Source organism: Salarias fasciatus, chromosome 20 (assembly GCF_902148845.1).
Source record: "Salarias fasciatus chromosome 20, fSalaFa1.1, whole genome shotgun sequence".
NCBI classification, from domain to species: domain Eukaryota; kingdom Metazoa; phylum Chordata; class Actinopteri; order Blenniiformes; family Blenniidae; genus Salarias; species Salarias fasciatus.
In genome coordinates, this window is record NC_043764.1 from 7,110,676 (window position 1) to 7,123,172 (window position 12,497).

Consider the following 12,497-nt stretch of genomic DNA (forward strand, 5'->3'; position numbering starts at 1 on the left):
ATTATCCAAGCAATTTATTATTACTGTGGAACTGCTTGTTTGGAACTGCTTATATTTTTGTGCGGAGGGACATGAGTCCCCTATAATAACAACTTATGGACCGACGTGGCTGGATATAACGTCTCCTGTAGCGCTCCAAATAAAAATTGACCCTGATTAGCTGTTCCCTCTCCAGTGACGTTCTGTTTTTCTCACCAAGATTTCTGATTTACATGTAACACGAACACCGCGAATCACATGTGTTACAGTAGTGCTTATTTTGCTTGTTGTACGCTTCTTCACTCAGCACCTAATTACATATTCGATGATTATGTCAAGAGTTTATATGTGTTACTTTCACACTATTACAGAGGGAGAGCGCGAACGCAGTCCCCCACTACCATAAATTATGCAGTCGAGATTCCCACATTTGGGGAATTCGCAGAGGTCAGTACGCCGAAGTGCAATGGCAATACCTCACCCTAGTGATGTTAACCGTGACACCGAAGCTTCGAAGCATGTGTTGAAAAAATGAACCTCTTCTCACTGGAGCTTTGTATCGGAGCTTGATTCGTTTCCTGATAATCACGTGATCCGTGACGTGTGAAGCTTCATTTGCGCACACCCACGTGACGCTTCAGCCGCTGCTTCACAGGTTTAAAACGCGCTGCAGCTGTTTGTGGGTTGTGGAGGCGGTTTGTGAGTCGAGAGAGAGGGAGAGACAGCGAATATAGATTTGATATGGAGCCTGTGGCAAAAAGAGGACGTTCTGAAGTTTGGGAAGACTTTGATTTGATTTAATTTCACCCAACAATGGTGTTATGAGCAAATGTGCCATGCCTACATTTTGTTCATTGTTAATGTGAGACTTTGAAATATATTTGGGGTGGTTGGTTGCCAGTTGCAACAATATGTCATATGTAAAGTATTGTTTTGTCAGACCAAATCCCTTCTTTAAAAAACATCCCTCATTTGTAATTTATTTTTCTCGGTCCAGTGTTTAGTCTGTGGCCAGCATCTGCCAACGTCAATTCACTTCCACCATCTCTCATGATACCTTAATAATTACTGCGTCTCAAATAAGTAAGCTTGCTGCTGACTTGTTATGTGAGACACAGCAAATGTACTGGTCACTTCAAACACATTCAGTCATACATATGAACACTCTGCTTTTTCATCCCCATCTTTATTCAAGTTGGCCTATGAACAAGAGAAATGCTGACATCAAAATATTAGCTATACTAGGGTTTTAGTGATGTGGACAAATCATTCAATAATTTAAAAAATGTAATTAGTCATACATCACATTCATTCATTCAGCTGACACATGACATGCTTTCCTTGACTTCCACCACCAGGGATCCTTGTTGGGCTCTGATTTGAAAAGCTTCGAGTTCTGAACCTTTTTTCGATACAATAGTGTTGAAAGCTTTGTTGCTTCAGAAAGCTTCAGATTGCCATCACTACCTCACCCTGAGCAAACCACCTTCATGATCATGATGTCGCTCCTGCCAGGTAAGTATGAGTTAAGTTCATAACATTAACTGAAGCCATTCTCACGCGCATACATCTCACTCACGGTGCGACCACTCGCACCAAATCCAGAACGCCACCGGCTACATCAGACTCTTTCATTTGAAATACTCCACATCCCACTGCTCAGTGCACATTACAAACACATTACTAAAAAGTTTTAGTTACGACGCCGAGCACACATCTCCCATCATGCATTGCAGTTTGAGCGTGTCGCCACTCCTCTCAATAGCCTGTTTTCACTGTTCACTCAAATAGAAATGACTGTCAGGAAAAAGGGGAATTCCACGTGAACAGAACGAAAACGCTTTTCACCCACATCTTACTTACATTTTAGAAAATACATTCAAACTCTCCACTCTTCATGGACGTTGACCGTCCTGCTTGCTGCCCCCTGCCGCTCGTGTGAGGAACTGCACTCTCTCTGTGGCCACACAAGAAACTTGTTGGGTCAATTCACATACAAGCTGCAGGACACTCGAAGGACAGAGTCCGCTCAGGGGCCAGTCGTTCAGAAGATTTAACCTGGATCGAAATGATCAGGATTTCCAAATCCCCTTCCTTGCTATCCAATTACTCACAATAATTTACAGTATTATTTTACAGTAAGTTGTTGGAAGTGAGTACTCTTGTAATATGCCAATGCCATCTGAAAACTATAGCATCCTTGGATTTTACAGCATTTAACAATTGTTTGGCTGTAAAATCCTGCAATCAAAAGGGCCCCTGTTACATCTCAACAATCTGTAATATCAAAGCAACACATTAAAAATGCAAGGATTTCGCAGCATTCAACAGTATTTTTAATTAGCCCTGCGACAGACTGGTGACCTGTCCTAGCCTGGCATGCCAGACTGTCTCTCCACGCTCAGGGATACACAGAGATACATGTCTCTGTGTGTAACATATGAGGTCAGTCTGGCATGCCAGGCTAGACCTGTCCAGGGTGTACCCTGCCCTCGCCCGCAGCAGCTGGGATGTCTGCAACCCTGCAACCCATCTGCAACCCTGAGAATTGTTAAAAAAAAAAAAAAAAAGAGAAAAACTAATAAAAACTCTTAAAATGAAGTTTGATTTACAAATTTGGATTATTTTGATAACGGTGTTCGTGTTACATGTAAATCAGAAATCTTGGTGAGAAAAACAGAACGTCACTGGAGAGGAAACAGCTTATCAGGGTCAATTTTTATTTGGCGCACTGCAGGAGACGTTATATCCCGCCACGTCGGTCCGTAAGTTGTTATTATAGAGGACTCATGTCCCTCCGCGAAAAAAAAAAATATATATATACGTCGTTCCAAACAAGTAGTTCCACAGTAATAATAAATTGCTTGGATAATGCTGATTAATATAGGAAAAATAAACCATCTTACAATATTATACACAGGATGAAGAAAGTGAGATGCAGCAACACCTGGCTCTCTTGAGGCTCCAGTTACTTCTTCAACTCCGATTTTTCTCTGATAGAGTGATTTCACCAGATACTTCTTTGTCACAAAAAAGCATTCGTGAAGCAGGTTCCTTTATGACTTATGGGTGAACAGAAAACACGACCAAATCTGCAGCAGATTATCAGTTTTGGTGACTTAAAAAGTTGTGCCAATGAAATGAGCGTCATAGCATGGCCTCTGAGCTTCTTGTCAGTGAGTGTGAGTGACTGCAGCTGCTGACTCCTCTGAGGCCAGTTCATAGGGCTCACAAACGCCACAATGGGAAAGTCAAAGGAGCCAAGTGTATGTAGGCTTTTAACCACAACTGTATACATGTCAGTCAGTTTAAATCGGGTTAAAGATTTGCGTCACGTCCGGTGGAAACACGGGGTAAGGAGGAGGCTCAGCTCAGCTGATTCTACCCAGGATCTTGTCCTTTCGGTCATGACTCAAAGCTCACTGGCATAGGTGAGGGTTGGGGTGTCGACTGACCGGTAAATCGAGAGCTTCGTCCTTCGGCTCAGCTCCCTCTTCACCACAACTGACCAATACAACGACCGCATCACTGCTGCCACTGCACTGATCCTCCAGTCAGTCTTACGCTAAACACCAAAATATTTAAATTTTGCACAAACAGTTTATGACTCTAGATGAGGAAAATTCACACATCTTCCTGAAGAAAACGAAAGGGGAACAAGTACATCAGGGAAAAAAAATGAATTGGGTCAAATCGACCCTTGACATGATATGAGGGTTACATTTTAAAATTCAAGAGAAAACAACAAAACAAAATAAATTAAAGTACATCCGTTTGAACGTCTGCTGAAGCAGAGCTGCTTTGGAAAAGGAGGCGGGAACTCTCTTGACGCGTTGATACTCTTTGCTGCATGTCTGTCAACGTGAAAAGTCGAATATTCAAAATGTAACATGTTTCATTATGATTTCATGCTCATTTTTCAATACCATGCACACTTTTTGTACGTCTCTACATTACCACGTGTTAAAAATAAGTACTTAACTTTAGTCGTTCTTCGAAAAGTGGTACAGATGAACCAGGACAGAGGAGGGTACCGCCGAGAATGGACAGCTGTCCGTGAACGCACCTTTCTCCAGATCACTCTTGTTTCTCTTCAGATCGTATAAATCTTTCGCCTTTTACTAAAGATTTCCGTGGAGAGAAACAATACGAGTCAAACCTAATTTTTTGATGCCCTGCTAAAATGCAGGGCTTCCCAAATTGTTGAAGAAAAGTAGTCTGAAGCAAAGCACTTTGACATCATGAAAATGAAAGGGGAAGAAGCACATTGTTCAACAAAAAATTGAATGGGTCAAATCGACCCTGGAAATGATACGAGGGTTAAATTGTTAAATTCAAGGGGGGAAAAAAACAGTTTAAATGTCTGCTGAAGCAGATCTGCGCCGGAAAAGGAGGCGGGAATTCTCTTGATGTGTTGATACTCTCCGCTGCATGCCTGTGCGCATGCGTTAACGTGAGAAGTCGAATATTCAAAATTTTACATTTTTCATAATAATTTCATGCTCATTTTCAATACCATGCACACGTTGTGTACGTCTGTACATCATCACGTGTTCAAAATAAGTCGCTATGGCAGCAGTTTAAGACAAACCTCTTCGCTGAAGTTGGAGGCGTGGCCACGGCGCCCAAAATTAACATAACGCAACTTGCAGAAGCAAAGACCGCACTATTTATCAACCGTTTCTGCTTCTTCACTTAAAGTTGAAGGAGAGACTATACGACAACATCAGGATGCGATGCTGGAAAAACTTTAGTCGTTCTGTGAGAAGCGGTCCAGATGAACCAGAACAGAGGAGGGTACTGCCGAGAATGGACAGCTGTCCGTGAACGCACCTTTCTTCAGATCACTCTTGTTTCTCTTCAGATCGTATAAATCTTTCGCCTTTTACTAAAGATTTCCGTGGAGAGGAACAACAAGAGCCTTAACCAATTTTTGATGTCCTGCTCTACTGTGGGGCTTCCTATACGGTTAAAAGAAATTAATGGAAGACTATATGGTGAATATACTGGACATGAACTGCAACTGCACCATGTGTTGTGGAACGAAAGCTCCGTGTGTAACTCCGGTTCTATGAATCCCTCTTAACCGCCAGAGGCGGTGTTTCAAGCACTTAATGATCATTCTTGCGCGTGCACATGTTGACGATAAATAGCAACAACGTCACCTGGTGACCTACGCGAGTCTAAAAAGTCACGTGACACTGGCGACTCGGTCCCAAGAACCTTCTTGCGCAGCACGAGGATTCCGAGGGACTGAACGCTCTGGCGGTCATCCGGGATTCATAGAACCGTAGTTACATACGTAACTTTCGTTCTATTTCATCCCTCCTGACCGCCAGAGGCTGTGCTTCAAGCACTAGATGACTAGTGTCAACAAGGTCCCGAGGAATCAATGGACCCACTCATGCACCCACCTCAGTCAACTGATGCTGGCTCAGAACACCATCCAGCGGTTGAGCAGCAGCCATGTTGACACTGTAGAACCTGGCGAAGGTGTTGACTGACGTCCACGACGCAGCGACACACACAGCCTCCAGCGGCACCCCCGCCGTCACCGCCCAGGAGGTGGAAACGCTCCTGGTGGAATGGCACCTCACCCCCGGAGGCAGCGGCTGACCACAAAGAGCATAGGCTTCCGTGATGACACCCACCACCCAGTGTGACAACTGCTGTTGAGACAGTGCCTGACCCACCCGTGGCCCAGCAAAGCACACAAAAAGGCTGTCAGACCTCCTAATAGACGCTGTCCTCCGCAGGTAGGTGGGCAGAGCACGTACAGGGCAAAGGTGTTCACAGGAAGAACCCGAGTCAAAACGGGCCAGGTCCAGTGGCCCCATAGCAGCTGCCGAGGGCACCTTAGGAACAAAGGAGGGGTTAGGCCACAAAGTAACCCCCGAACCATCCGGGCGCCACCGACAGCAGGACTCATGGGCCGAGAGGGCCTGCAATTCCCCTACGCGTTTTTCCGAAGCCATTGCCAGGAGAAACGCGGTCTTCATCGACACCCACTTGAGGCCCACTTCGGTCAGCGGTTCAAATGGCGGATAGCGCAGTGCCTCGAGCACTAATGAGAGGTCCCACGGATGAACCATACGGCAGGTCGGAGGCCGCAACTGCCGGGCACCTTTTAAAAATAAGGACACTAATTTATGGCCCCCTATAGTTGCACCATCCACCTCAATGTGCCAACATGAAGTGGCTGCCACACGTACCTTCAGGGTAGAGGGAGACCTCCCCCTTTCCAACAGGTCCTGCTGGAACGACAGAATCGACGACACCGGACAGCGTACAGGGTCCAGTCCCCGCTCTTCACACCATTTATCGAAGATCTTCCACCGATTGGCGTGCAATGACCGTGTAGAAGGTGCCCGTGCACTGGTAATGGTGTGACCCACGCCCCCGGTGATCACAGAAAAGTCTACCCCGGGCCTTGCAGCGGCCAAACCCAGAGCTGGAGGCGACTGGGATCGGGGTGCCGGACACGGCCGTTTATCTGGGACAGGAGGTCCGCCCTGCAGGGGAGGCGCATCGGAGAGGTGCAGCAGAGCCTCTGCAGCAACGGAAACCAGGTCCTCCCCAGCCAAAATGGGGCCACCAAGAGAAGCCTGTGGCCCTCCTGGGACACCCTGAGGAGAGTCGGGAATATGAGGGGCAGAGGAGGGAATGCGTACAGGAGCTGCTGAGGCTAGTCGTGTGCCAGCGCGTCCTGACCAAGCGGACTGGTGCTGTCCACCAGGGAAACCCAGAGTGGGCAGTGGGTTGCAGCCGCGGACACAAAGAGATCCCCGGGACGTGCGCTGCCCGGAGCCCTGCCAGGTGAGACTGCGCCCAGGTAAGCAGCCGAGCCGCCACCTGAGTCAACCTCACAGACCGTGTTCCCCCCATGTGATTGATATGATAAACCACAGACGTGTTGTCCGAGCGCACTAGGACGTGTCTGTTCCGCAGACACGGAAGCAACCACCGCAGAGCAAGAAAAACTGCGAGCAGCTCCAGCACATTGATGTGCTCGCCTCGGAGCCGATGGGACCACGTCCCCTGCACCACACGGCCCTGCCACGTCGCACCCCAGCCCATGGATGTTGCATTCGTGTACACAACCTCGCAGCGCGCTGGTGAAGCTCCCAGCTGCATGCCGCGGTTGAGCCACAGGCTGTCCCGCCACGGAACCAGGGACAGGAGACACTCCCGTGACACCAGCACCCTTCTGAGCCTGTGCGCGAGCCGTGTCGGATCCAGCCGCAGGCCATTTAGCCACATCTGCAACGGGCGCAGGTAGAGCAGTTCCAGAGGAACAACAGCCGAAACTGAAACCAGTTTCCCCAAAAGGCGCAGGTAGTGAACAAATGGCAGCCGTCGTCCTTCTCGGAACACAGCCAGGGATTCCACGACGTCCCCCACCCGCTGAGGGGATGGCCGGCCCGTCATGGTGACAGTGTCCAGAGCAACCCCGAGAAAAACGGTGCTCTGTGTGGGGGCCAACCTGCTCTTGGCATAATTCACCCTGAACCCCAACAGACGAACATGCATCAGGACCGTCACAGTGTCCCGCACAGCCTGCACGCGTGATGGTGCACAAATGAGCCAGTCGTCCAGGTAGGGTAGAATCTTCAACCCCCTTGCTTGCAACGGTGCAAGGGCAGCTGCCACCACCCTCGTAAACACCCGTGGGGACAGGGACAAGCCGAAGGGGAGGACCCTGAACTCGAAGTGCCGTCTCTGGAAAGCAAAGCGCAGGAACCTCCAGTGGGGAGGGGCGATTGGTACATGAAAGTATGCATCTTTCAGGTTGATGCTGGTGAACCACTCGCCCTCTGCCACCGTGTGGAGCACATCCTTGGTGCGCAACATGTGAAAAGGTAAAACCTTTAAAAACTCGTTCAGACCCCGTAGGTCTAATACCGGTCACAGATCCCTGGTCCTCTTCGGGAACAGAATACCTGGAATAAAACCCCCCTGGATCCCGCAGGGGGTTCACAGGCACCACCGCGCCCTTGTCCAGCAAGGTCACAATTTCCCGTTGTAGCGCCCGGGACCTCGCCAGGTCCGGAATGTGAGTGACCCGGACCTGGTCCGAAACAGGAGGCCGGCGGCACAACCGCAGCCTGTAACCCCCGGAAATCGTGTGTAACACCCAACGATCTCGAGTGTTGGCAGCCCAGTACCGGAGCTGCTTCGGGGTAAAACAACCCACCGCCGGCCCCCCCAGACCTATGGACAACCCCCACGGTCCTTAGAGGACCTGGGGCTCCGCCGCCCCCTCTGCCCCGGTTGAGGCGAACGAGAAGCCGGGGCTCCCGGTCGATCGCTCTGCAACCTAACCGACCTCGAAACAGGAAGCCGAGGAACGGTGAAAGGGTCAGAGGAAGGGGTGAAAACCCTGGGGCCTGGCCCCTGCGAGCTGAGGCGTGGAGGAGCCCGCCGGTGAAGACCAACCAGCTGTTGCCGCGTTTGGGTGGCCTGCGCCGTACGCTGCAGAGCCTCCAGTGCAGCAGAGCCAAAAAGCTCACCCGGGAGGACAGGCAGACTTCGCAGGGTTCTCCTGCAAGACTCCGTCAGGGGGTACTGTGCCAACCAGACCTGCCTACGAGCCTGAACCAAGGTAGACAGAAGGCGACCTAACTCCCGGGACATGAAGGCAAAGGCCTGTAGGGAAGCATCAACAAGGCCCTGCGTAGGGGAGTCCACCCCACTGCATCCAGAGACAAAGCCAGGCCCAGTAACAGATGGGACATGGAGTTACCAATCCGTCCTATCCGAGCCCCCGCCTCATAAGCCCTACAGAGCAGCTCGTCAGTAGCTCGACATTGAGGACGCAGGCACCAAGCGTCCGTCCTCAAGGCCTCATCCAGGGGCACAATAAGGGAGGCCACAGCAGGTTCAACAGCCGGCATACGGTCCAACCCAAACTTAGCAGCCTCTTGCATCGAAGCCAGGGCCCTACCATCAGCGGTAGGTTTAGAAAAGGCCTTTGTATCGGTCCAGCAGGCCTGAAGCTGGCCGATATATTCCGCCGACGGCGGCACCAAAAAAGCCGTGGCAGAAGCTTGTCGCCAAAAAAAGGCACAGGATACATCCGACTGCGAAGGAGGTGCTTCAAGATGCAGACGTGCCAGCGCCGTGCGAATTGCAGATACGGCAGCATTATCCTCACTCCTCACGGAAGAGGCGGACACCTGAGAGCCACCCTCAGAAGCCTCGGGGCTCACATCTGGTGGCCCAAAAAACTGCGAGTCAGAGTCCTGAAAATGGGAATCCGACGCCGCAACAGATATGGCATCCTCCTCACAAAGAGAGGATGAATCCTCAGTGGAAAGTGCGGGGCCTCCTGGCGACCCTCCGCACCCTGAAGGGCCTGGAGGAGAGCCTTCATCTGAGCCAGCTCAGACGTCAAAGTATCAACCTTCACCGCCAGTGAAGAAGAACGCTCCCCTTTGGACCGCTTCCGTGGAGCAGCAGTGTCACCCCCAGAGCGTTTACGTGGGGCGGAAGAAGCGTCTCCTGCAGTGGAGCGCCGTACTGCCTTCGCAGCAGGGAGCGGAGCAGAGGACGACGCTGATGTCCATGCCGCCGAACCCTTGAATGCGGCTCGGCGAGCCGTACGCAGCGAGAAAGGCATCACGCTGCAGTTCAGGCAAGCATTTTCAGTGAGGCCCTCCTGCAGGTAGGCCACCCCCAGACAGGAAGGGCACAGATCGTGCCCATCGTCCTGTTGGAGTGGAGCCAAACAGTCCCGGCAACAGGGAGAATCAAGCATTGTCGCACAAACCGGGGGTCAGATCGGGCGTAGACGCCACTATGACCGCACAATTAGCCACCAAACACAGCCACGTGAGCGAACACGCTACCCGTGGAGACCCAAAAACGGAAGAAAAAAGGCAAGCAGGCAAAAAAAAACACGTCGCTGATATACCAGGAGAAGAAAAAAAAAACAACCAAAAGAAGGAGCCGGACACGACAATAAACCAATTATCACTAGACAACCAGCCGAAAACAGCTGCAGCAAAACAGAAAGTAACGCCGAAAACGGCAACAGACCAACACAAAACCGCTTCCAAACCGTAAACGGTAATAGGAAATACTCACCACGCTGAGGCAGGACGCACCACGCTGCCACAGGCAGCTCACACAGCCCCGGAGGGCGAGCCATGCTCGCAATACCAACCGAAGGCAGCTAGGTCATGGGCTAACAGCAGTGAGTCGCAAACAGCAGCCGTGGGTCCCAAAAAAGCAGCAAAGTACTCGACTATGCGCGAGAAGAACAAAAGGGACTGAGTCTCCGGTGTCACGTGACTTTATAGACTCACGTAGGTCACCGGAAGTCACCAGGTGACGTTGTTGTTATTTATGCTCGACATGTGCATACGCAAGAATGATCATTCAGTGCTTGAAGCACTGCCTCTGGCGGTCAGGAGGGATGAAATAGAACAATGCATCAGCATGGGGGAGATGACAGGGTCACATGACATAGTAAAACTGAGACAGGCTCTCCAAACATAGAAGCCTAACTAGACAAAGTCTTTACACTGGATCACGTCAGCTGATTGATACTTCAGTAGCAGAACTCAAAATTACAAGTTTTTATTGAATCATTGCTGTGGTTACTTTGATCAGAACTTAAACCTGTAGAGGGACTGTTACAGACACACAGTCCTACTTCTAATCATTTCCGACTTGGTTTGTATTTGACGTTATGTCTCCACAGGACTGAAACGATACTCTGGAAAGTCAGTGTAACTGCAGAATTGATAAAGTAGAGATTCTTGTGTAAAAGAGGATTTGGTTGACAACATGCACACTGATCCAAGTTCTTCGGATTAGGAAGTAAAGTGCAAAAGTACATTTTATTTTTATCAATGCACATTCGTTTTATAGTTGTTTTTATGGTGGGAATTTGAACAAACTGACGGCCCACCACTGTGTGTGGTGCGATCTGCTGTGTCCAGCTTTACAACTGGCAGTGCACGGCGCGCGAGGCTCGCGGAGAAAATAGAGAGGAGCGGAGCGGCCGCGCTCCACGGCGCAAGCTGCTAAGCATGCGGCGCTGTCCCGCGCCTCTTGTATGAACCGTCAGATAGGTTAACAGGGGCGCCGATCTGACAGTCGGTGCGCGGCGCTTCCCACTTCCGTGTCGGAAGTTGCGCGTCCTGTGTGAACCAGGCGTTTGTCCCCCCCTGTAGGCGGGCCTGCCCAACCACGTGAAAGACTCCCTATCTGTCAATGATAAAGAATCCTTTAAAAAATTCCTCGATCCAGACAGTGATCCGGATCTTCACCAAAATGTAATGGATTCTAAGTTAGCTCAAGACCCACCTTTCCACAAAGTTTCATTGCAATCCGTCCATTACTTTTTCCATAATCTTGCTAACAAACCAACAAACCGACATGATTACATAACCTACTGGCGGAGGTAATTATGTTAATTTCTATTATACTTTACTAGTCTTGAAAATGGGTTATTCAAAAGGGTCAGGGTTAGGGTTCAAGATCAAAATAATCCAAATTTGTAAATCAAACTTCATTTTAAGAGTTTTTATTAGTTTTTCTCTTTTTTTTTCTTTTTTAACAATTCTCAGGGTTGCAGATGGGTTGCAGGGTTGCAGACATCCCAGCTGCTGCGGGCGAGGGCAGGGTACACCCTGGACAGGTCTAGCCTGGCATGCCAGACTGACCTCATATGTTACACACAGAGACATGTATCTCTGTGTATCCCTGAGCGTGGAGAGACAGTCTGGCATGCCAGGCTAGGACAGGTCACCAGTCTGTCGCAGGGCTAATTAAAAATACTGTTGAATGCTGCGAAATCCTTGCATTTTTAATGTGTTGCTTTGATATTACAGATTGTTGAGATGTAACAGGGGCCCTTTTGATTGCAGGATTTTACAGCCAAACAATTGTTAAATGCTGTAAAATCCAAGGATGCTATAGTTTTCAGATGGCATTGGCATATTACAAGAGTACTCACTTCCAACAACTTACTGTAAAATAATACTGTAAATTATTGTGAGTAATTGGATAGCAAGGAAGGGGATTTGGAAATCCTGATCATTTCGATCCAGGTTAAATCTTCTGAACGACTGGCCCCTGAGCGGACTCTGTCCTTCGAGTGTCCTGCAGCTTGTATGTGAATTGACCCAACAAGTTTCTTGTGTGGCCACAGAGAGAGTGCAGTTCCTCACACGAGCGGCAGGGGGCAGCAAGCAGGACGGTCAACGTCCATGAAGAGTGGAGAGTTTGAATGTATTTTCTAAAATGTAAGTAAGATGTGGGTGAAAAGCGTTTTCGTTCTGTTCACATGGAATTCCCCTTTTTCCTGACAGTCATTTCTATTTGAGTGAACAGTGAAAACAGGCTATTGAGAGGAGTGGCGACACGCTCAAACTGCAATGCATGATGGGAGATGTGTGCTCGGCGTTGTAACTAAAACTTTTTACTAATGTGTTTGTAATGTGCACTGAGAAGTGGGATGTGGAGTATTTTAAATAAAAGAGTCTGATGTAGCCGGTGGAGTTCTGGAT

At 49.3% G+C, this 12,497-nt stretch overlaps 2 non-coding genes and 2 pseudogenes across 2 annotated transcripts; 2 read left to right on the forward strand and 2 right to left on the reverse strand.

Annotated features, from left to right (window-relative positions):
* Positions 1-348: 348 nt before the first annotated feature.
* LOC115408921 (uncharacterized) lies at positions 349-503 on the reverse strand (annotated as a pseudogene).
* An 857-nt stretch (positions 504-1,360) lies between these two features.
* LOC115408922 (uncharacterized) lies at positions 1,361-1,502 on the reverse strand (annotated as a pseudogene).
* Positions 1,503-4,056: 2,554 nt separating this feature from the next.
* LOC115408926 (U5 spliceosomal RNA) lies at positions 4,057-4,172 on the forward strand. Its single transcript, XR_003933812.1, has one exon. It is a non-coding gene; the product is annotated as a U5 spliceosomal RNA (small nuclear RNA).
* A 652-nt stretch (positions 4,173-4,824) lies between these two features.
* LOC115408931 (U5 spliceosomal RNA) lies at positions 4,825-4,937 on the forward strand. The gene has a single exon (XR_003933816.1). It is a non-coding gene; the product is annotated as a U5 spliceosomal RNA (small nuclear RNA).
* The last annotated feature ends 7,560 nt before the right edge of the window (positions 4,938-12,497 follow it).